This window comes from Scyliorhinus torazame, chromosome 8 (assembly GCF_047496885.1).
Source record: "Scyliorhinus torazame isolate Kashiwa2021f chromosome 8, sScyTor2.1, whole genome shotgun sequence".
Classification (NCBI taxonomy): Eukaryota; Metazoa; Chordata; class Chondrichthyes; order Carcharhiniformes; family Scyliorhinidae; genus Scyliorhinus; species Scyliorhinus torazame.
The window spans coordinates 90,107,310-90,131,474 of record NC_092714.1 but is presented as its reverse complement, the minus strand read 5'-3'; the positions used below and the strand labels follow the sequence as shown (position 1 = coordinate 90,131,474).

The following is a 24,165-nucleotide window of genomic DNA, read 5'->3' as shown; positions in this document are numbered from 1 at the left end:
CGGCCATTGCTATTGCCTGGGTAAATGGAACAGTGCTACAGTAGTCGAAGGAACATGTAAAACACCCTCCATCCTTCAGGAAATTACCCATTCCTGTAATAAAGTTGGTACAGTCAAGGAAAATCCAGCACCAGAACTTAAAGAAGACTGTGAATATATAACTCGCGCGAGGGTCGAGTACTAGAATTCCTTGCTATTTTAATTTCAGATTATATTCAGAATAATTATCTTAATCCTCGGAACCCAATCATCACAGATGCCAGTTTCAGCCAATGCAATTTGCTAAAAGTGATATCACCTGAACACACTGGATACGGCGAATGCTGTGGCGACTGTCAAAATCCTGACTATAGTGCTGAAGACTTGTGCTCCAGAACTGGCTGCGCACCCAGCCAAGTTTGTTTTAGTATTTATCCAATATATGGAAATTGGCAAGATGGTCCACAAAAAACAGGATAGATCTAACAGGTCAATTAACATATCACCAGTCTGTTCTCAATCATCAGCAAAGTAACAGAGGGTGCTATCAAGTGGCGCCTGTTCATCAATAACCTGTTCACTGATATGAGGTTTGAGTTCCCCGAGGACCACCCAGCTCTAGTCCTCATTACAGCTTAGGTCCAAACATGCACAAAATAGTTGAATTCCAGATGTGAGCTAGAAGGTCAAGGGCAGCAGATACATGGGAATCCAACCACCTGAAAGTTCTACTCCCAGTCACATACTATTCTGACTTGGAACAATATCGCTGTTCCTTCAGTATCCCTGGGGAAAAATCCTGGAACACCCTTCCCAACAGCACTGTGGGTGTTCCGACAACACGGGCAGCTCACCATCACCTTCTCAAGGGCAATTATGAGGCAAGGCCGCATGATCCTCCTCCTCCTCGACTGCTCGCTGGGGGTTCCCATTAATGAGATGGAGATTGGCCTTAATTAGTGATTATTGGTTTGTCACCACATCGCAGCCGGATCCGGATTTCACCAATGGGAGTGGACCAGTTATATTGGAAACCAATCGGTGCGTGGCGCAGATCCCGATTTCGCACCCCCCCCCCCCCCCCGCGATCTAACCACCTCGCGCGGATTCGCGCCGGCGCAACGCGGCCATTCCATCTCGCCCAAAGACTTTGTCCTGTTCCACTGTGATTACCAGTTTGATTTTGATCGTCCCCCGCTGATATCAACCAGTATGCTGCAATTAACAAGTCTATTCAATTTAAATTATCCTATTCAATTCAGCAGTATGACTGAAATTTACGAGTATTGATACAATAAGCAAGTAGCACATTTATCCAGTTTCCGCGTAACCATCACTTTTCTGAACTTGTAACCAGTCATGAACTTTCCTTACAAACTCCCCTGCCTGCAAGTTCTCCTCCGAGTCATACACCATCCTGACATGGAAATATATCACTGTTACTTCACTGCCACTGGTTTGAAATCCTGTTGCTGACTCCTTAATAGTAGCGTGTGTGTCTCTGTGCCACATGGATTGCAACGGTTAAAAGACGACAGCGCACCACCACCTTCTCAAAAGGAATTGGGGATGAGCAATAATTTCTGGCCTTGTCAACTTCAGGTAGACCCCTGAATGGTCAGGACACCTTTTTGATTTGAAAGATCAGGCTTACATGTGCACGCCCATGTATATTTCTGTGGTTTGGGATGGTTTCAGGACTTGAAATTGGTATTACGTGCACTGACATCATTAAAGTATTTCAAAATTTCCTGAGTGTTATTCATAGAAACTATAAATACAATTTTATTTATTAGCTACCATACATGAAGGCCAGTGAATTCGTATCTCACTGTTAATTAAAATGACAGATTTTTCTCACTTGAGGCTGCCATTTTGAAAGATCAGCTATCAATACCTGACTACCTCAAACATAAAATAAACAATATGTTCAGAATGCACAGCAGATCAGTCAGCATTTAAAAGGAAAAGCTTAATCAGGTAATTTGTTATGCAGTCGGCATGATGTCATTTTAAACTTAAGGTGCGTCTACGATTGAAAAATACCCCTGATATTGCTGAAACATGAGTTCACTGCAGAAAGTCTTCTGTCTCAAAACATCACTGTCGTCTGAAGCAATGGAAGGAGCAAACTGCAAGGGTCAGTCACCAGAACAGACTGGGAAATACTGAATAGCTGAAGTAACTGTGACGAGGTGAAATCCCAAATGGTTGAATTAAAGTGAAATGTAGATCAAGCAAACGTAGATAGAAGCAATCCAGTGTGAGGCTGACATCTCTAATGGAGGGCAAGATAAGAATAGCTGGGAGGAGAGACTGGATACAATTAAATTGTGGTCTCCTGTAAGGCTGATAATGTGAACATGAATGTGGACTGAATATTATACTGTATCTTCCAATTTTCTAGTTCTAACAACAATTTATATTCCAGTCATTAACTTTTAAGAATAAATTTATGGAAGTTTGGCCTGAACTGGAGTGAGTGCAGTAAATACTACCTATTGACCAGTTAGCAGTTGGTTAACTTACTGGTAGAAGTTTAATTGTTTGTCGCTTTGGTTGTGCTGACCATGCTGGTACAACTGACGAGCTGGTTCATAGAATCAAAAACAGCATTGAAGCAGTCTGTTCAGCACCTGCTCTTTCTAAGAGTAATCTAGTTAATCCTATTCCCTGTTTTTTTCCCCACAAACTGCATTTTTTCCCTCTAAGTATTTATCCAGGTTAAAAACTAATGTTGAACCTCAATCCACCACCCGATCAAGCATGTATTCTAAATTCTAACCACTCGTTGCATAAAAGGGTTTTCCTCATGGTGCCTCTGGTTCTTTTGCCAATCATCTTAAATTAGTCTTGCTATCAAACCTTCTGCAATTGGAAAGAGCTTCTCCTTATTTGTTTTATCTAAGCCCTTCATTATTTTAAACACCACAATCAAAACTCCTCTCAGACTTCTCTACTCTCAATCCCATCTTCTACAGGGTAGCCATGCCACTGTAATCCCTCATCGTTGGAAACATTCTTATGAATTTCTTCTGTATCCTTACCAAAACTTTCAGGCCCTTCCTAAAGTATGGTGCACGAAACTCATGTGAAAATACTACTGGCTGGCAGCTGTTTTTTGACAACTGTTTTTATACTAATTTTGGTTGAACAGTGTATCCAACAGGTTGATGGGATGCATCTCATCTGTGGGTGAAAAAAGCTGCTTTCCACTTTTGTGTGCGTGCTTTCTTCTCATTTTCAGCTGACACTGCTGGCTAGAAGCAATGCAAAAAAGAGGACCCGATGTCGATGTCTCGCCCTGTTAGTACACAGCTTCTCCATTGGCAAGTCTGTAGCTGTGCATCCTCTTGTGGCACATGGAAAGTGGGCCTCTTGTGGCCCCAGGCTAAATCTTCAGAGGAACTCGAAGGAGATATTTAGATGTGCACTTGCGATCCTAAGGCATACAAGGCTATGGTCCAAGCACTGGGAAATGGGATTAGAATAGTTAGGTGGTTGTTTTTGACTGGCGCAGACTCAATGGGCTGAAGGGTCTTTTTTGTGTTGTATGACTCGAGGACATCCTCTTTCTGGAAACTCCTGCAACCATTCCTGTACCAAACATAGTGCTTTGCATCCCATTAGACCCATCCTGGCAGGTCAAAAGGCAGACCCTGATATTTGGACAGCTCAGGGCCATCATAAATTTTGCCCATGCTTGTGCCCTGGAGAACACACTGCAAGTTTCATTGCAGAACATTAACACAGCATCAGAGACAGCAATTGAACCCAGATCCCTGGTGCTATGAGGGAGCTGTGCTAACCACTGTGCCGCCAATATATACTCTAAAATTTTAAATATTTGCTAGCCTTCATTCCTAAATTGGAGGCCTCGTCTGTGCTAAGATAGTTGACCAGAAGTGAAATGCATCAAACAATCCAGTCTTAGTTTAACTTTTGCTTTTAGGGCAGCACGGTAGCACATTGGTTAGGCTGTTGCTTCACAGCGCCAGCGACCTGGGTTCGATTCCCACTGGATCACTGTCTGTGTGGAGTTTGCACGTTCTCCCCATGTCTGTATGGGTTTCCTCCAGGTGATCCACTTTCCTCCCACAAGTCCTGAAAGATATGCTTATTCGATGAATTGGACATTCTGAATTCTCCCTCAGTGTATGCAAACGGGCGCCATAGTGTGGCGATTAAAGGGATTTTCACAGTAACTTCATGACAGCGTTAATGTCGGCCTACTTGTGACACTAATAAAAATTATTATTATTATTTTGAGCAGAGCACACAGCCGTGCAGCTCGGCTGCTGATGTTTGCAAGCTTTCTACCTTTGTGTAAATGTTCTCAAGTACTGAGCTCAAATAAATGAACCCACGATATATTTGCACAATTCCTTACGAGCATTGTTGTCTTTTATATCAATATAGCGACATGACAATCAGCATTCAGGAACACCTGCCAGAAGTGCATGAGAACATCGCTTAGAGACAGGGTTGGGCTTGGCTATGACTTTTGATTGGAGAGGATAATCTGACAGCAGCACATTAAGTAGTCATGCATTCACAATTTTCGTTGCTGGCATTCTCTCTCTTTCTGGAAAATGTTCTCTGTCCATTTCTATTTTGATATTTCTCTTTCTTTATGGTGACATTTATTCTGCCATTGTTTCTGTCCCTGCTTTTCTGGGATGACATTTCTTTCTCAGTGCTGACAATTCTATCTTTGTTTGCTGATGTTTCTATTGCTCTGTTTCTTTGTAGATATTTCTCTGCCGCACGTTGATATTTCTCTGCTTCTGCACTTTTGCCGATGTTTTCACTCGCCCTGCTATTTCTGTCCTTGCCTTGGTCCTTGTACTTCCTTCCACCAATCTAAAATAGGGGGACAATAGTTTTGTGCCTCTTTATTGGTTGATCATGTAATTTTTTGACTTATTTTAAATTGCAATAAGGTCCCTCTCCATGGCTGAGGGAAAATACAACAAAGGAATAGATTTTTGGTTCTCTAATGTTGGTGGTGTGCCTCAATTGATGAACAATGGTTGGGAGAGGAACTGGATTTAATGTTGCTGGATTCCTAATTGTGATATGCAATATATATTCTGCCAATCTGATGTGTTCTCATACAAATGTTACATAGGCTTGTCATGATTGTACGGTAGAATGTATGCAAGTGAATAAAGGTAGAAAGAATGACTGGAAAAGGAGGCAAAGGAGACTGCAGCTTTGGAGATATCTCAAACTTCACCCTGGACTACACCAACAGCATACTTTTGTCCCCAATATATCCATACAATATAAATATGAGGCTTTAAAACTAAAGGTTTCTCCTTTGACTCCAATTTGTCCTATTATGTGTCACCTTGCCCTGTATGCAAATAGGTTATTCTGAGATTTTGAAAATACAGTGAAATGTCCACCAGATGTAAGTACTTTTATTAGTAAATGGGCAATAATCATAGTATCATATTTTATTATAAGCTTGCGATAGAATCATAGAATCCCTACAGTGCAAGAGGCCATTCAGCCCATCGGGTCTGCCACCAGCCTTTGGAAAGTGCACCCGATTTAAGCCCATGCTTCCATCCACCCTACCCACGTGACCCAGTACCCTACATAACCTTTTAGACACTAAGGGGCAATTTACCATGGCCAATCCACCTAGTCTGCACATCTTTGGACTGTGGGAGGAAACCGGACCACCTAAGGAAACCCTCCCACACACGGGGTGAAAGTGCAAACTCCACACAGACAATTACCCGAGGCTGGAATTGAACCCAGGTCCCTGGGGCTGTGAGGCAACAGTGCTAACTACTGTGCCCCCGTGTCGCCCTGTGTGGGTTTATGTTTCCAAATCCAAACGTGACAATGATTTCAGTTTTAAATGGCAGAGATAAAGCTGCCATGGTGCCTGATTAGGAAGCTTTGAAAAAAGTGAGATGGTTTCTGAGGTCATCATGGTGACTTATTTTGAGGATTCTCTTTGTGATATTAAATACTTTGCCCATCGATTTAATATAGTGAAATACTGGTTGATGTTACCTTGACAGACTTCTTGTTCCTTTGTTTTCTGTGTGGTGAGCACAGCGTTAACGTATTGGGCAACCTTCTCTGAAGCCTGGGCAGAATTTTAAGTCCCAAAATTTAAGGGCCTCATCCTCCGCATCCTTAGTATTCTACATGTGATGGCAGGGTGGGTGTGTGTACGCTATCCAGAAAATGCTGCTGGCCTACCTGCAAGCTCGGGATGGAGTGTCCATCCTGATGGGGTGCCTTCTGACCCATGGAGGGCCCACACCAGCACTTGTTTGCCCCACTGAATGAGCTACCTTCCCCCTTCTCTCACTAGGTTCTGTTTCACTGGCCACAGTGAGCCTAATCCTCACATACCCTGGGCTGGATTCTCCCAAAATGGGGCCATGTCCCGATGCCGGCGTAAAAACGCTGGCGTTTCTCTCCCCAGTTTCCTGCAGAAAATAAAAGACAATTCACTTACCTGCAGGGGGATAGCGGGCACCTAGGGAGCCTCACAGAGCTTTGGCCACGGATACAGGCCCCCACACTTCCGGTTCCGAGTCTGCGCATGCAAACGGCATGGCCGCTGGTGGACTGAGACCGTGGACCAACACGCACAATCTAGGCCCTCTTGATTGGCCACGCACCCGCTGCTTTGGATCGGCCTAATCGCTGCCCCGGCCACCCCTAAGGCCCCCCTGGTGCTCGATTCCCCCCGCCACCCACCAGGGCAGCCGTGGATTGAGTCCTGACCGGCCATACCACATTAGTTCCACGCCATCAGGAACTTGGCCGGTCGGGAGCGGAGTATCGCTGGGAGGGTCTCTGTCAATGTCCCCCCCCCCCAGCCACGCGGTGTAATATGCGGACGAGCGATTCTCTGGGGCCCGGATAATCGCCGGAACGGCGCAGGTCCTGGTTTGGTCGGGAACTTCAATTCTCCGCCCCTGTCCTAAATGCGATTTTGGCACGGGGCTGTGGAGAATCCAGTCCCTTATTTTGGGGCACTTGCTCCATGATTGCTGATCTGGGCAGACTACAATACCAGCACTGGCCACCACTCCCACTGACCCTGCTGAGGTTAAAGAGCTGCCGGTCATCTCATTGGCTCACAGCTCTTGGAGGTGGACTCTTTGCCTTTCAAGGAATGGAAGCCAGTGGACTGGGGATGGACAGTTAACAGCACGACTAGCATGCAAAACCCAATCGTTTTTCCAAAAATGGCTGTGGTGGAGTTGATCCAGCTTTTGAGCCACTAAATAAGGCCACCACCTCAGCCATCAACTTCAGCCGGCTGTGTGCACATTTCTTCCATGGGAGAAATACCCTCACCCCAAGCCTTCTTTCATTTCTTCCAAAACACTTCTAATGTATTGTCTGTCAAGGAGAGTTTCTGTGACATTCTCCAAGAATCTCATAAAGTGGTGAACTCAAGTTGGGAAATTCCCAACTCAATTCAGCGACTTCAGGAGAAGCTACCCAAAATGGAGCAATCTTTGCTTCGGGGGATTGGGTGCATTAGGTCCTGCTGCCTTCGGATGCCAATTGGAGGCAGCCATAGGAGCTGTTGTCCAGTTGTTTTGTTTCATTTTTAGACCTTCTAGCACTCCCACTTGCACCCCAACATCTCACCCCGTTCACTCTGCATGCCACCTCCATGGTGCTTTCCAACATAATGCCAATTCTGCCAACCCATGCCTCCTACCAACCATGAATCCATTGTCAATTGTTGTAAAGACCCATTTGGTTCACTAATGTCCTTTAGGGAAGGAGACCTGCCATCCTTACCTAGTCTGGCCTACATGTGACTCCAGACCTACAGCCATGTGATTGGCTCTAAAGTGCCCTCGGTCTAACAAGCCTCTCAGTTCAAGGCCAATTAGGGATGGGCAATAAATGCTGGACCAGTCAGTGATGCCCATATCCCATGAATTGTGGACAGTAAGTATCTGGGGTGGGATTCTACCCTACCCGGCGGGGCGGGCCGTACCGGCACTGAGGAGTGGCGTGAACCTCTCCGGCATTGGGCCGCCCAGAAGGTGTGGAATCCTCCGCACCTTCAGGGCTAGGCCGGCGCCGGCAGAGTTGGCGCCACGCCAGCCGGCGGCGAAGGGCTTGACGCCACGCCAACCGGTGCAGAAGGGCTTGATGCCACGCCAACCGGTGCAGAAGGGCTTGATGCCACGCCAACTGGCACCGGAGAGCCCAGGCCGGCCGGTGTGAGTTGGCGCATGCACGGGAGCGCCAGCGTGTGCTGGCGTCATCCCAGCGCATGCGCAGGGGTGTTCTCCTCCGCGCCGGCCATGGCGGATCATTACAGCGGCCGGCACGGAGGGAAAGAGTGCCCCCACGGCACAGGCCCACCCGCGGATCGGTGGGCCCCGATCCCGTGCCAGGCCACCGTGGCCCCCCCCCCCCCCCCGGGCCAGTTCCCCCCGCGCCCCCCCGAGGACTTCGCAGGCCACCTGCAGAGCCAGATGCCGCCTGTACGGACCTGGTGTTTTTTGCACCGGTGGTATCCGCCGAAAACGGGCGGCCACTCAGCCCATCACGGGCCGGACAATCGCTGGGGGGGGGGCTGGGCGCTGCCAACGGCCCCCGACTGCCCGCCCCCACAGAAAAACTGCCGCCAGAAATTCCGGGAGCCGGCGTCGGGGCGGCGGGGCTGGATTCCCGCCACCCCCGGCGATTCTACGGCCCGGCGGGTGGGTCGGAGAATCCCGACCCTGATTCTAGGTTGGAAGATGTACAAGTAAATTGCTGTCAGTTTTTCTACGCTGTCCTACAGTTTGTCTTTTTAATCAATAATAAATTTATTATGTATTGATTTTTAAACAATTTATTTTGCATTGGGTCAAATGTCGGTTCATATACTAGTAAAATCCTGCTCCTTTATCAAGATTTTTAAAAAAAATTTCCTCAAGATGTCATGTATTTTCTGCAGATTCAGCACCTGTAGTTGTTGCATACATTTTGTTTTAAGCTTCTGTCTATGTTTTCAGGTTACGCTTGTAGTGATAACAGTTGATGTTCAATGATGTCCACTTTGTGATCAATATGAAATCTTATGGTTTGACTCCTGGGCCAGGTTTCTTCAAAAGATCTTGAGTGATTACTTTCCTAAGTCAGAAATTTCCAATTTGACCAATTCATTTTTGTTACTTCCAGAATATTGTTCTATTTTTCTTAATTAAATGTTCTTTTGTGTTCTTTAACAAACACCTATACATTCCTGAGGTTTCTTATTGTGTAGTGTGCAGAGGAAAAGTCGAGACATCAGAAGGAGTGCACCAACCTTTCAAGCACCACCTGCCTTGTGTATGGCAGAGCCTGCAAATCAGACATTGGAATTATCAACTATCTCAGAACCCATCAAACCAGAGTGGCAAGTCATCCTTGACCCTGAGAGACTGCCAAAGAGGAGAGAGCACCAAGGACCACTGGCTACTCTCCTCTTTTGAGAGAGCTGACTTGTGGTGATTTAACCTGAGGGTCACCACACCTCAGGCCAGGGACAAGGTTGGGAAGGCAGGGCCTTCATGGATAACCTCAGCCAATACAGGAATTGAACCCACGTTGTCAGCGTCGCTGTGCATGATGAACCAACAGTCCAGCTAACTGAACTAACCAACCCCCAAGTAGTGTAGTATAGGCCCTATCAAGTTGTCCTGCATTTTCCCTATGGGTAATGAAGTGAATTATCTAATTAAAGCAATTAATTACTCCTTTAGATGTGAATTTCTGAAGCACTGGCCTCTGATTTGGAGGTTTAACAAACCTATACTGATGTATGCAACATTAGCCATTCTGGAAAGCTGATATCAGTGAAGTTACACTGTAAATAAAGGACTACCATGCTGTGCCCGAAAAGCAGCGCACAAAGGAGCAGTGTGGTCACTGAAAGCCGAGAGACCCAGCGCCCAGTATCTATTCTGCTTGCCATGCCTCAATACAATGCAATCTCTTGACACATTGCATTGTAAATCCTGCCCATTGTGGGCGGGATCACCTTTTGATAAATCTGCATATTAGAACGAGACAGCAAGCCTCACTCTAATAAGCAGATTCCCGAGGTACCGGAGGCCTTGGGATTCAACCCCTTCACCTCAGCGACCTCGGGGGGGGTCTCCGAGGGGATTGGAGGCCACCAGCTGCATGCTCTTTGGGTAGGGTGCTGCCCTGGCATTGCTGGTGCCACCTGGGCACCCTGACAGTACCAGCCTGGCACTTTGTCAGTACCATCTGGGTGCCTGTCTGGCACTGCCAAGGTTCCCAGTTGGCACTGCCAGCTGGCATGGGGACTGCCAAGGTGCCAGGTTGATACTGCCAAGGTGCCAAGCCAATATTATTTTAAGCCCGTGCAATCGGGCCGGTGTTGCCGGTGTGGGTGAGGAGGGGGAGGGGAGGGGATTATTTTGGGAGCTTCAGAGATCAGGATGCCATTTAAAAATTGAGTCCCGATCTCTCACTACAATGGGAAGTTGCGGTGAGCAGAGCTCCCCACTGTACAAAATGGGGCTATGTGCGGCCTCAGCCATGCTTTCCCCATTCTGGCTCCTTATTCAACGTGAGTCGTGTTGAATAGCCATGTGTTACTCGGCACTTCAAGCGCTGAAAACACATGGCTAAACATGCTCTCTAGGGGACTCTGTTGCCTTTTGAGAGAATCACGCCCAAAGTATTCTTATCTACCCAGCAATCCTTCTGTATCTGAATAATCTAAATAAATAAAGAGAAAGAAAGGACTTGCATTTGTATGGTATCACTCATGACTTCAGGATGTCCAAAATCACTTTACAGCAAATGAAATGGTTTTATTGTACGGTAACTTTTGTAATATAGAAAACATAGTACACAATTTGTACACAGTAAGGTTTCACAAACGGCAATGAGACACTAGATTAGATAATGTGATTTGGTCATGTTGGTTGAGGGAAAAGTATTGCCCAGGATATTGAAGGCTAATTCCCTGTTCTTCAAATATTATCATGGGATCTCTTAGCTCCACCTGAGATCGGAGACAAGGCCCAGAGAAGGACAAAATGTTAGTCATTTATTTGTAGGTTCCACTACTATTGTGGCATTTATTAACTCACTTTGAGTTTCTGCTGCCCATAGGTCTTTGCCTGTCTACATACATCTGGGTGTTCGGATATTTGTATTTTCAGGGTGATTTCTTTGTTTCGGAGTTTGAAATGAATCCCCAATCTTTAACATCAGCATACTGACTGCAGAATATTAAAATATAATGACTTAGCTCAATCTCTGTATTGTGATTGCCGCTGCAAGATCACCTCTTCCAACCAGTACTGAAAGTTCACTAACTCACTGAAGTTCCAGTTTGAAGTGTTCCCTCAAGCTCCTCACATCCCCGTTAACTAGCCACCATCTCCATCCCCAGGAATGCAGTTGAGACTGGGACCTAAAGTACAGAGGGTTGCCGATTATTTTTCACTATCTATTCTTTCGAGTTCCTGTTACAAACTCATTGGGGGCCACGAATTGTGCTCCATACGATTCCCCTCAGAGTATGATCTCCCCTGGTAATTGGGGGTGGGGTTACCCTTTAACAAGGGGGAACCTCTCAGTATAAAAACCTTGACCTGGGTGCAGGTCAGGAAGGGTGGCCTTCGGGGAGAGGATTTGTAGCTTTATGGTTTTGTGTATACTGGAATAAACCTTTGTTTATTCCTATTTTACCATGCGTTCCTGCGTTTCTTCCATTGGATTCTACAGTTCCCTGCCCCTGAAGGGATTGGAATAATCCTTGACTTGCTTACATGGTTATTGATTTTTACTCTTATGAGCAACATGTGTGATGTCACATTTGGCGGGTGATGCTGCAGTTCATGTGACCATTGAATCCTGATCCACCCACCCTATCCACAACCCAACTGGCCATGGCAGACATCATGGCTGATCATTATGGTGAATGCAAATTGAAAGCAGACAATTGTTAAATTACTGAATTGTTGAAGTACTAAGACCTGGTACTCTTTACTTGCTGACCCTGTGAAAAGTTCAGGAATGAATGGGTATATGCGGTATCATAAACCAATGTCACCCAGGATCATCCAGTATTGATCAACCTTCACATGTGTCCAGTTTCTGATTTTAGCACTGCCATTGCACCGAGGCACTGAACTGAAGAGTCAGAAAGAAAGCTTTTGTAGACAGTCACTTTTGGTTGGTTTCAAGTGTTTCTGGGAGACCAGATTCATTGTGCCATTAGTGGAATTCTGAAAGTAGGCTTTTAGGTTGCCACCTCAGTTAAGAAAAGTACGACATGGAAACATTTTAAGAATTCTTGAAAAAGATTCCTTGGGGATAAAAGTGGTATCCTCTTTCATACAATTTGACATTGAAACATGGGAAGGAATCACTTTCTCTCATCGAGAGTTGCAAAGAAGGGCCATGGCCAGGATGAGCAGGGGGTCACCAGACCCGCTGTTGCCTCACGGGGATCAAAGGTGCGGGTGCCATATTTAAACACCAACCCTGTATAACCCTTGATCTCGCCACAGTCATGCTTGACCCACCATCATTGACCTTCCATGTGAGCCTTCACAGGGCTGCCACCTCCATCCTCGTCCCCCATTTCACAGGTGCCAACTGATATCAATGCCTCCGCTCCCTGATTCAACAAAGCTCCTCACACAAGATAAGTGGCTTCTACTCATTCTAAAGCCACAAGGAAGACTAGCTAATCTAGCATGCTAATGTATTAAAAATAGATGGCTACCACTGACCATCAATAAGCACAATCCACCCTCAACCTGCCATCAACTTAATAACCAACTTTCATTCTGCCATCGGAATGCTGACATTTTGGTTTCCACTCAGATAATTGCCCCGGCCCTCCTCATGTCCCACCCTTCGAAACTTCACAATATTCCTCCAATGAAAAATCAATAATCCACATTGGCTAAATATCACTCAATGCTCAGCAACAACACACAGTTCTGTAGAATTTAAAAATGTTCCCGAAGTTAAGGTTGTTCCAAGAGCACCTTGAGCAATATTTTGTAATTTAATAAGTTAACTAATTCAAAACTTCAAATCATTATTTTTAACCTTGAATACAAGAATGAATATATTCAGTGAAGCTTTTCATTGTTTCTGGAGAAAGTTCTGGAACAAAAGGATGATATTTTGATTTATTGAAATACTGTAATTAATGTTTCTGAAATGCTTTTGTAAAAGAGGACAAATTTCACAGTCACTCTGTTGTTCTGAAATTGAATTGAAAATTCTATCTCCTTTTCCCATTGTTCCTGTTGTAACATCATCTTGGTTCACCTTTGTCTGTACTTTTATTTCCAAGTTTATATCTTTCTTTCTTCTCTTAAGCCTGTTGACTCTAACTGTAAGACAGTTTTATAAATGCTAGCAACCTGCTGGCACCTTGCCCAAATGATCATTTGTTCATGCATGAGCATGGACAATGAAGGCTGGCATGCAATTAATCAATATGAGTTATAGCAGCCAATTTTGGTTTATTTCTGACCTAGGGCGAAATTCTCCGTAATCGGCGCGATGTCCGCCGACCGGCGCCAAAAACAGCACAAATCAGTCCGGCATCGCGCCGCCCCAAAGGTGCAGAATCCTCCGCATCTTGAGTGGCCGAGCCCTAACCTTGAGGGGCTAGGCCCGCGCCGGACTGATTTCCGCCCTGCCAGCTGGTGGGAAAGGCCTTTGGTGCCCCGCCAGCTGGCGCGGAAATGACATTGCCGGGCGGCGCATGCGCGGGAGCATCAGCGGCCACTCACGGCATCCCCGCGCATGCGCAGTGAAGGGGGTCTCTTCCGCCTCCGCCATGGTGGAGACCACGGCGAAGGCGGAAGGAAAAGAGTGCCCCCACGGCACAGGCCCGCCCGCGAATCGGTGGGCCCCGATCACGGGCCCACCGGCGCCGCCTTGTCCCGCCGGTAAGAGAGGTGGTTTAATCCACGCCGGCTGGACAGGCATTCCAGCAGCGGAACTTCGGCCCATCCGGGCCGGAGAATCGCCGGGGGGGGGGGGGCGGCCAACCGGCATGGCGCGATTCCCGCCCCCGCCGAATCTCCGGTGCTGGAGAATTCGGCAACCGGCGGGGGCGGGATTCACGCCAGCCCCCGGTGATTCTCCGACCCGGCGGGGGGTCGGAGAATCTCGCCCCTAATGTCCAAACACATTTTCTGGAGGGCCCATAGGGGTAGGGAGCTATAGGGCTTTGCTGATTTTCCTATCCTTGCCAAGAAGCACTGATGCCAGGGGAGACAGTGGCGTAGTGGTATTGTTACTGGTCTAGTAATCCAGTGACCCAGGGTAATGCTCTGGGGACCTGGGTTTGAATCCCACCAGGGCATTTGGTAGAATATAAATTCAATAAAAATCTGGAATGAAAAGTCTGATGACGACCATGAAACCATTGTCGGTTGCCGTAAAAACCCTTCAGGTTCACTAATGTCCTTTCGGGAAGGAAATCTGTCATACTTATCTGGCCTGGCCTACATGTGACTCCAATGGTTGACTCTTAAATGCCCTCAGGGATGGACAATAAATGCTGGCCTAGCCAGAGACTCACACGTCCCATGAATGAATAAAGAAAACAAAATTGTAATGGCCCTAACTCTGCTCATATGGCACAGCACTGACAAGGGATTGAACATGGGGCTTAATTCTTTTTTTTAATTTAGAGTACCCAATTCATTTTTTCCAATTAAGGGGCAATTTAACATGGCCAATCCACCTACCCTACACACCTTTGGGTTGTGGGGGCAAAACCCACGCAAACACGGGGAGAATGTGCAAACTCCACATGGAGAGTGACCCAGAGCCGGAATCGAACCTGGGACCACGGCGCCGTGAGGCAGTAGGGCTAATCCACTGCGCCACCGTGCTGCCCCCTGGGGCTTAATTCTGATCTGCGTAACACCAAACGGTGCATTTAACAACTGAGTTATTGACAGTTGTACGTTCATTTCAAGATGGGAAAGGACTTGCTACATGAGGCATTCCTGTTGAATGTGCACTGCAGCCAGGCTTGTTCTTCCCCCAGAGTCAACTTACGAAAATGGATTTAAAAGTTGTTCCAATCCTTTGGAAAAATTAACGGATAAATATACAAGCCAGGCTATATTTCTGCGGGTTTGTTCATCAAGTAGAATGCCTGTTCTCTAAAACTGTGCTGAAACTGCAGGTAATCAAGAACAAAAGTATATCTCTTCGAGGCCATTTAAAAAAAATAAAACATCTTTAGAATGTCAGCACAAACCCATTATTATATATTGCATTATCTGTAGATATTTATAAATATAGGAACGAGTTAGCTAGAAACTTATGTGCTGTGTGTAAGTGTTCTAGAGGGCCACTTTTCAAGCCTGCCCTCAAGACTGAAATGATGTGTACGTCGGCAGTTCAATCCAGTTTCTCTTTTGATCCAAACAGCAGGGAAAAAGTAAACTATCTGCATGGTTCTCCATCCTGCTGCACCCATTTTCTGGTACGACGTACCCCTGCCAGCAGTGGGATCCTCCATCCCGACAGTCGGCCAATGGGGTTTCCCATTGTGGGCACCCCCGCTGTCGGGAAATCCACGGGTGTGGGTGCATTGCCGGCAAAGCGAAGGATCCCACTGATGGTGAATCCCGCCCAGGATGTTTCTGATCTTTACGAACTGAAAATGTGATTATTAAAAACATTTGGGAACCAAAAAACAACAAGAACCAACAGCATCCAGGTTAATGCTCAATGCTTCAATACTTACCATCCTCCTACAACTGGCACCTGAGATTGACCCTGCGGTGCTGTAGTTGTCAATCAAAGATATTCCAGTGGGATCAACAGTTCAGGCTGCTGGCAAGCTAACTACAGTCCTTACACTGACACGAAAGATCCACACATTTTTGGAGCCAATATTTCTGGAATTGTTATCGCCTATCCAGCTGCACAGTAAACTAGCCAGATGCTTGTTAAATATAGAGCTAGTTCCAAGAGATATGAAATACCATATTTGGACAGATAGCGACCAATGTGGAGAAATTTACTTCTCCTTGATTGAAATAATGGGTGACTAACTGTCATTTTGGGCAGGAAGATCAGTAAGAATCCTGCCGACTGTCCTGTCGCATTTCCTATCGCAATTCTCCCACACTTGGCGCTTGGGGAGATTCCCACCGAGAAAGAGATGTGCAGGACCAAAAGAGGCCAGCCAGGCCGGCCTCACTCGAAACTCCAGACAACCCAACAGCACTGCGCCTCCTCCCCCCCTTTTATTCACCACCAGAAACTCCATCGTAGCCACAGGCATCAGCCACCACTCACCCATCTTTGGTACCAGTGCTCCCCACAAGTGACTGACTCGCCACAATGGATATGCCGAAGGCCCTACCCTTTTAAGGCCCCCCATCTCTATTACCCACCTTCAGGCACCCCCCTCCCCTACATGCCCCCTTGCTCATGCCCCCTTCCTCATGCCATTTCCATCATGGCCACGCCTCCTCTCAGGCCCCGCCTATTGACACTGTCCCTCGGCACCCTGGCAATGCTAACCTGGCACCATGGCAGTGCCAACTTGACAGCACCATATTGGCACTGCCAATGTGCGTCCTGTGCCCAAACACCTGGGGGCTGCATTGGCCTCTGAGTACCCAACGTGGTCATCACATCTGGTCTCCATTGATGGAGCGCAGTAGTGATTCCCACTGGACTCACTCTGTGCTGGCAGGGGTCGGGGAAACCCGGGAACTGGGACAGTCGGGTTGAAACCCAGAATTGCATAATTAAATTCGTTCAGATGCTTATTTAAATATGCGAGGCTGATTCACACTCAGCGAGGGTGTGAACCAGACCGCATCTGGTGCTGTGGGCCTGGAGCATTGCGCTCCGTTTGCTGCCCAGCTTGCACCCCGATTAGGAGCTCTTCCCCTGTTCTCCAGGAATAACAGGAGGTGCGCCAGGTGCAAGGCGGGGGGAGAATCATCCCCACTATCTCTGGGAAGCTGGCCATGTCAGACCTAACCTGGAGTAGGGACTGGAAAATTATTGCCAATATTCAGAAGACCTGCCTGATATACCGTTATAAATTTCCAGTAGTTTGATCCTGTATCACCTTGTCCTCCTCTCACAGTTTAATTTAAAGTTGTGTTCCAGATTAAACATTTCCATATCTTCCATCTCACACTTTTAAATGGCTCCTGTCCAGGTTAAAAATGTCATCAATTGCTGACTGAAATAAATAGGTGGGATTTGCCACTGCCTAAACTTGTGGAACTCCCAAGTGGAAACTCAGTGCAAAAATAGAAGTTTAATCAAAGGTGTGTTTATGAGCTAGTTATAAGCATTGACAGCTAGAGGAAGGAGACAACATGAGGGATGCAACAGTTTTCACTGTGGTGAATGTGGAAGCTGCTAATGTGTGTAGCATGTTTTTGTGGGTTATAGATGCTGAGCAATAAATGTAGAAAGCACAAGAGAAGTTTGACCATTGTGACACGAAAGGAGTTCTTTTTTCAATTCAAGAAATGAACTGAATGAAAAATTAATTGTTCACCATGTTACTGTGCTGAGGAACCTTACAAATATTTGTGACTTTGTTGAGCTGAATGAGTCACTTTGATTTATGCTTCTACTTCATTTGGAGTCAGAGTGAAAAAGAAAGTGATAGAAGCAGGCATCAAACTTAAGATAGCTGTGAATACGGGAAGAGCAGCTGAACAACACGTCTCAGATGAAGCAGCCCAGCAATGGTCAAACAGACAGAAAGAGAAAACTAAAAAACAGCTATCTGACAAGAACCCCCCAAAACAGAAGCCCAACCTGTTTGGAAGTGATTTGATTTACCACCAGCATTCTGAAAAGAAACATCCACAGGATAAGAATCAGTGTCCATCAGTCAGTCAGACATGGAACAAGTGTGATTTAAATAATTATTTTACTTCCAATTGGAAGATTAAGAGACAGAAAAGAATACCTCACTGCACCAAAACAGGAAATGCTGGAAATACTCAGCAGGTCAGGCAGCATCTGTGGGTGGAGAGAGAAATAAAGTTAACATTTCAGTTCAATGACCTAATGTTCTGTTTTTAAATATCAGTTGCTGAAAATGACTTTAAAAACTAAAGAGAACTTTTTGCTAGCAACATCACTTCACAGTTGTCAGTTCCTTCAGTAAATTAAAAATAATTTTAAAAGAGTCTAAAACGTGCCAATTTGTGTTATTGCAGCTACTTTGAGAGCCTCCTCAAATGCTCCCAAAAATAGGCAGAATTAGTGGAAACTCACCATGATGATTATTTTGACTCAAGGGCATGGCCAGTTTAGTAAGCGCGGGCAGTTTCCAGCATGATCTGTTTAAACAAATGCATTCGATCCTAGAAATTTGATTTGTGCTTGATCTGTGCGAATTGTGCTGGGAAACAAAAAACAGTGCACGTGAGCAACAACTACTGTTCAGCATGGATTGTTTTTTTTATAAAAGAAGATATTTGCATCATGCACAAAATAGAAATTATTGTGGTCTAGATTAACGCATCAGTACCAACTGCTGAATTGAAGTGTTGCACTTCTGTTATTTTGCAAGAATTAATCAGAAGCAAAAATATACCGAACAAAAAACAGCCTATAGGAGCAGCAAAAACAACTTGTATTTACTGTGCAAAATGCTTCAAGGTACTGCATCGGAGCATTGGCAAATAAAACTCAAAATCAAGTTGTATGTGGAAGGCTTGAGGACATGTATTGAGTGTCTTGAAATGGATAGAAAACTGGTTGGTAGACAGGAAACAAGGAGTAAGAATAAATAGTCTTTTTTTTGAGTGGCAGATAGTGACTAGTGGTGTACTGCTAGGACCCCAGATATTCGCAACATATATTAATGATTTAGATGAGGGAACAAAATCAAATATCATGAACTTTGCAGGTGACACAAATCTGGGTGGGAGTGTGAGCTGTGAGGAGAATGCAGAGATGCTTCAGTATGATTTGGACAAGCTGACTTAGTGGGCAAATGCATGGCAGATGCAATAGAATGTGGATAAATTATCCAACATTGATCGCAAAAACAAGAAGGCAGATTTTTATCTGAATGGCTATAGATTGAGAGAGGGGAATGTGCAATGAGACCTAGGTGTCCTTAGACATCAGTCACTGAAAGTAAGCATGCAGACAGTAAAGAATGCAAATGGTATGTTGGCCTTCAAAGCGAGAGGATTCAAATACAGAAGCAGGGATGTCTTGCTGCAATTATATATGGCCTTGTTGAGACCACGGGCAAGATTCTCCGACCCCCCGCCAGGTCGGAGAATCGCCGGGGGCTGGCGTGAATCCCGCCTCCGCCGGTTGCCGAATTCTCCGGTACCGGATATTCGGCGGGGGCGGGAATCGCGCCGCGCCGCTTGGCGGCCCCCCCCCCTCGCGATTCGCCGGCCCGGATGGGCCGAAGTCCCGCCGCTAAAATGCCTGTCCCGCCGGCGTAGATTAAACCACCTACCTTACCGGCGGGACAAGACGGCGCGGGCGGGCTCCAGGGTCCTGGGGGGGGCGCGGGGCGATCTGGCCCCGGAGGGTGACCCACGGTGGCCTGGCCCGCGATCGGGGCCCACCAATCCGCGGGCGGGCCTGTGCCGTGGGGGCACTCTTTCCCTTCCGCCTTCGCCACGGTCTCCACCATGGTGGAGGCGGAAGAGACTCCCTCCACTGCGCATGCGCGGGAATGCCGCCAGCGGCCGCTGACGCTCCCGCGCATGCGCCGCCCAGAGATGTAATTTCCGCGCCAGCTGGCGGGACACCAAAGGCCTTTTCCGCCAGCTGGCGGGGCGGAAATTCGTCCGGCGCAGGCTTAGCCCCTTAAGGTTGGGGCTAAGCCCCTAAAGATGCGGAGCATTCCGCACCTTTGGGGCGGCGCAATGCCCGACTGATTTGCGCTGTTTTGGGCGCCAGTCGCCAGTCGGACATCGCGCCGTTTCCGGAGAATTTCGCCCCACACCTGGAATATTGTGTGCAGTTTTGGCCTCCTTATCAGAGGAAGGATACTCTTGCTATAGAGGGAGTGCACTGAAGGTTTACCAGACTGATTTCTAGGTTGGCGAGACTGACATATGAGGAGAGATTGATTTGATTAGGATTACATTCGCTATGGAGGGGGGATCTCATAGATACCTATTAATTTTTAACCGAGCTAAACAGGGTAGATGCTAAAGGTTATCCGTGACAGTGGGGGAGTCCAGAACCTGGTGTCACAGTCTGAGGATACAGGGTAGACCATTTATGACTGAGATGAGGAGAAATTTCTTCATCCAGAGAGTGGTAAGATTGTGGAATTCGCTGCCACAGAGAGTAGTTGAGGTCAAAACATTGTATGGTTTCAAGAAGGAGTTAGATATAATTTTTGGGGTGAAAGGGATCAAAAGATATGGAAGGGAAGGTGGGAACAGGGTATTGGGTTGGATGATCAGCCATGATCATATTGAATGGTGGAGCAGGCTCGAATGGCCTACTCCTGCACTTATTTTCTATGTTTCTATGTAAGCATAGATGACACAATGCTTGGCAAAAGAAGTAGCTTTGCGGAGCAGATTAAAAGAGAGGAGAGGTTTAGAGAGGGAGTATTAGAACACATGGCCTACAAAGCTGAAGGCACTGCAGACAATGTTGGAGTGATTGAAGGTGGGGATGCTTACGACGTCAGAATTAGGGGAGCACAGATATCTCGGAGGGCTGGAGAGCTGGAGGAGGTGACATTGATTGGTGAGGAGTTTGCCATGAATAGATTTGAAAATGAGGGTGAGATTTTTAACATAAAGTTGTTACATAACTGGGAACCAATGATGATCATCGATTAGAGGGATGACAGGCAAATAGACTTAGGACATGGGCAGCAGAGTTAGATGATCTCATGTACACAAGTATGGGGGTAGAATGTGAGAGACCAGCCAGGTGTGTGTTGGAATGGTACAGTGCAGAAGTAACAAAGACATGGATGAAGATTTCAGCAACCGATGAGCTGAAGATGGAAGGCAGTTTTAATGATGGCACAAATTCGTGATTGGAAAATCATCTCAGGATCAAGTACAATACAAGAGCAAACAACCAATGGGGAGGCAGTGGCATAGTGGTATTGTCACTGGACTCATAAACGAGTGACCAAGAGTAATGCTGTGGGGACCCAGGTTCAAATCCTCCCAGTACAGATGGTGAAATTTGAATCCAATAAAAATCTGGAATTATAAGTCTAATGATGAAACCATTATCAATTGCCATAAAAAAAACATCTGATTCACTGATACCCGTTAGCGAAGGAAATCTGCCATTCTTACCTGGTCTGGCATGTGACTCCCGATCCACAGCAATGTGATTGACTCTCAACTGCCCCCTCAAGGGCAAATAGGGATCCTAATTAGGGAATGCTGGCCTAGCCTGTGATTCACATGTCCATTGAATAAAAAAAAAACCTGTTTGGCCTCTAGCATTTGCCAGGGAGAAGGATGGTGTCATGGTTAGGGAGCTGTGTCTGAGAACATAACATAAGAACATAAGAACAAGGAGCAGGAGTAGGCCATCTGGCCCCTCGAGCCTGCACAACCATTCAATGAGATCATGGCTAATCTTTTGTGGACTCAGCTCCACTTTCCGGCCCAAACACCATAACCCTTAATCCCTTTATTCTTCAAAAAACGATCTGTCTTTATCTAAAAAACATTTAATGAAGGAGCCTCTACTGCTTCACTGGGCAAGGAATTCCATAGATTCACAACCCTTTGGGTGAAGAAGTTCCTCCTAAACTCAGTCCTAAATCTACTTCCCCTTATTTTGAGGCTATGCCCCCTCGTTCTGCTTTCACCCGCCAGTGGAAATAACCTGCCCGCATCTATCCTATCTATTCCCTTCATAACCTTATATGTTTCTATAAGATCCCCCCTCATCCTTCTAAATTCCAACGAGTACAGTCCCAGTCTACTCAACCTCTCCTCGTAATCCAACCCCTTCAGCTCTGGGATTAGCCTGGTGAATCTCCTCTACACACCCTCCAGTGCCAGCACTTCCTTTCTCAAGTAAGGAGACCAAAACTGAACACAATACTCCAGGTGTGGCCTCACTAACACCTTATACAATTTCAGCATAACCTCCCTAGTCTTAAACTCCATCCCTCTAGCAATGAAGGACAAAATTCCATTTGCCTTCTTAATCACCTGTTGCATCTGTAAACCAACTTTTTGCGACTCATGCACTAGCACACCCAGGTCTCTCTGCACAGCAGCATGTTTTAATATTTATCATTTAAATAGTAATCCCTTTTGCTGTTATTCCTACCAAAATGGTCTTTTGTAGGTCCAAGTTCATTGGAGGAAATTTCTGTCCCTCTGGTATTTGAAAGAAATCTGAGAATTTAGAGACAGTGGAGGTGTCAAGAGAGGTGGTGAAGACATAGAGTTTGGTGTTGCCTAGGTGCATGTGAAAGCTAATTACGTGTTTTCAGATGATGTTGCCAAGGGGCAGTATGTAGGTGAGAAATATGAGGGAGTTAAGGATATATCCTTGGAGAACAATAGGGTTAACAGTGAGGGAGTAGCAAGAGACGTCATTGCGGATGATTCTCTGGTCACGATAGCATTGATAAAATGGATCAGGTGAGTGCTCTTCCACTCAGCTGGGCAACAGTGGAAAGGTTTTGGAGGAGCATGGGGAGGATGGAGTAGTCAACTTTGTCAAATGCTCCAAACACATGGAGAAGAATGAAAAGGAAATGTTACCTTTATCGCAGTCACATAACTTCCAAAGTGTGACAATCTCCATCGGATTGCCACTCTCGGCAGACTTATCCTTCCTGGGGTTCCTAAGTTTCTATCTGCCCCAACCTTCCCTATTCAGTGAGACAGGAACAGCGAAATGGCAGAATTGTCATGGAGTAACTATGACACAGACAGTAAGTCACTCCCCACCTTTTACAGCGGTAACTACTGTAAAGGGGAGGGTTAAAGGGACGATTTACAGGGAGCAGGTAAGTTATAAAGTTTCGGGAAGGGTGGTGGTCAGGTGTGGGGGGGGGGGGGGTAGTCAGGTGTGGAGGAGGGCGGGACCCGGTGCTTGAGAGGGTGGAGTAGGACCAGATGGTCGTATCAGGTTCGGACCTGGTGTTTACGGAGGAAAGAGGTCAATCGGGCCCTGTAGTTGGGAGAGGGTGTCGGACCCGCTGGTTGGAGGGGAGGACGGTCAGTGGTGGGTCCGGGAGGAGGTTAGTCGGGAGAGAGGGATGGGGGTCACTCCAGGAGGTGGGGGTCAGGCCGGGAGGGAGGGGGAATGGTCCAGGAGGGAGGGTCAGTCCGGGGAGGGGCTAAGTCCAGGAGGGAGGCTCAGTACGTGAGGGAGGAGGCTTAGTCCTAGAGGGGACTAAGCCCAGGAGGCCGGGATCTGACTAACTCCAGGAGGGAAGGACTGAGGGGGGGTCAATCCGGGAAGGGGCCTGACTGGGTCACACCGGGAGGAGTCAGGGGTCGGGTTGGCCCAGGGGTCCAGGTCAGGTTGTGAGAGAGGGGGATATGGACGGTGCTGGTTCAGGTGTGGGGGTGGTGTGGTGGGTCTCTTGGGGGTGGTGTGTCTGTGGTGGGGGGTGTCCCACGCAGGGCTGGGTCTGGGTGTATAAATAGGCACTCCGGAATTAGAAGATTTTTTTTCCTTCTAACTCTTTCAGAGTAACTGTCAGGGTAAAACTGGCAGAACCATCCGAAGTTAGCAATTTAAATCTCTTCTGTTGCATGGTTCCTCGCACAATGTAATTGTCCAGAGGATGTTAGCTCTTCAGGGCATTTGCCGGGTAAACCCTTACATGGGAATGTCATAGAGGGATTCCCAGCACATCATAGGGGTACCCCATAAATGCAACGCTGCCGAACCCAGAGGGTGGGAACCTGATTGAAAGGATTCAAACACGGAGTTGCAGATGGGTCAAAGATTGTTTTTTCAAGGATCGGGTGATGAAGGCACAGCAGAGGGGGAGCAGCTCAGCACCTAAGGAGAGAGAAACATTGCAAGCTAGCAGGCAAGTCTGGAAGGAAAGTTGAGTGGTCTGCAGGTTAGTGGGAATTGGGTCAAGAGAGCAGGAGGTGGGTTTCATGGGCAAGATGCTCTCACGGCTAGCAAGGCTCTGCAGAGAACACATGTCCTTGCTGCATATTGTCATAAATTCAAGCTCCCTCTACTTTG

The 24,165-nt window shown here is 46.8% G+C and overlaps 1 protein-coding gene and 1 long non-coding RNA gene across 4 annotated transcripts in view; one reads left to right on the top strand and one right to left on the bottom strand.

Annotated features, from left to right (window-relative positions):
- The window catches only part of LOC140427995 (limbic system-associated membrane protein-like), a 1,212,363-nt gene that overhangs the window by 154,188 nt on the left and 1,034,010 nt on the right, over positions 1–24,165 (top strand). The window lies entirely within an intron of this gene.
- LOC140428756 (uncharacterized) lies at positions 4,353–6,645 on the bottom strand. The gene is made up of 2 exons (XR_011948857.1): positions 6,467–6,645; positions 4,353–4,842 (listed from the first exon to the last, which is right to left on the bottom strand). It is a non-coding gene; the product is annotated as an uncharacterized lncRNA (long non-coding RNA).